Here is a 1,727-nt window from a genome sequence, read left to right on the forward strand (position 1 = left end):
TGATCGCCACTGCTGTCTCCTCTCTGGTTCCCCGCCTCTCACTACAAGCCCCGCCTCTATACTCATATGATTGGACGGTTACTACTACGAGTGGCATCCATTGGCTAAGCAAACTGTCCATCAAAGTCTGCTGTCAACAACACGCAGATGGTGAGGGGAATGTGGACAACAAAGGTGATTCATTTCTCTCTGAATACGTTAAGAACAATGGCAATCATGTGGATAAAACATGATTAAATTAAATCTCTGAAATGTCTTTTTTTCTCTCTCAAAGTAAAAGACTGACATTGTAAGAGGGCCTTTAGCATAATTAAAGACAGCTTTAGGGGGATTTAAGATCTCGTTTGCCTTCTTAAGTCAATAATAGAACATGGTTTTAGATAAGATGTGAGGATCACAATAAAGCATCACTTATTATTATATATTTCTAAAATATATAGGATTTTGAAATGTGAGACACTGCAAAATGAAAACTTTTACCATTAATATGCTGTTTTAAGTTATTTTGATGCTAACTTGATTGGTTGTTGGTTTATTAAAGTAAACATAATTTTTTTTTTACTTGTAACAGAGTATTTTTCCTTTGCAGTACTTTTACTCTGTTAAAAGATCTGAATTCTTTGTCCACTGTTGCCAATAATCAGCAGTGGAATATGTAAAAAAAAACAAAACAACAAACTGTTGTGTCTGCGAGGACTCATCTTAATGAGATGACAAAAATTACTAACAACTGCACCTGTCTCACCAAACAGTAGCTTATTTCCTGATGTTGGACAATTCCTGGAAAAATTAAGGTTTTATTTTGGTGCATTCTTGAAATCATATTTGAAAATTATGGATTCAGAGTGTTTCTTTCTGCTAAAATAGTCATTAAACAGATCATGTTTGTCAGATTTGAAAAAGGAAAGAAAAATCTACCAATAGGCCTTATTTTAATAGGATTAAAGTCAACTTTATGGCCAACACAAAGTACAAGTAATGAATCAATAAAATACAGTTTAGCATCTAACCAAAAGCAGAACATTGCGGAGTTGTACATATGTCTGATAATCAATTAAACAGTGAGGAGTAGATATGAGTATGTTTAAATACAGTCTGAATGCAATCTAACTGCATGGTATACATAAATAATATTACGACATATGATGTACACTGAGTGTGTGCTTTATGCTATCTGTGTTAAATCTGTTTTCAGAACATTATGAGTCATTTCTCTTTAGCTTTGCCAGAATAATCTCAGCAGAATAAACACCTACACACACACACACCTACACACACACACACACATATAATGAATGAAGCAGACTTGTACTGGCAGCAACAGCTTGAATGAGATCATTAAAGATAACATGATGAGTAAAGCACATTTGAGCACAGTGGTAACAGGTTTTGAATAAATCATACTTTCTCCTACTTTCTTCATTTGGAGCTTACTGTGCTTTCAATAATAAGCATTGACTGAATAAATAGATCTACCAGAGGTCTTTAGACTTACGCTCATAAAATGTATTTTCTTCAGTAACTGAACTTGTGGTCTCGCATGGGAGATCCACTTTTAAACCTCTAACAGGATATAACTATATGTCAGTTATTTAATTTAAGTACAATTTATTAAGCAAGCAATTAACAATTAATCAAATGAAAGAATTTGGCCTCCCACAATCACAAAATGACTCAGCTGAAATTTAAAATACGCCATGCTAATTATGACTTTAGCTAAGTGCTTT

Source organism: Plectropomus leopardus, chromosome 17 (genome assembly GCF_008729295.1).
Source record: "Plectropomus leopardus isolate mb chromosome 17, YSFRI_Pleo_2.0, whole genome shotgun sequence".
In the NCBI taxonomy this organism is placed as follows: domain Eukaryota; kingdom Metazoa; phylum Chordata; class Actinopteri; order Perciformes; family Serranidae; genus Plectropomus; species Plectropomus leopardus.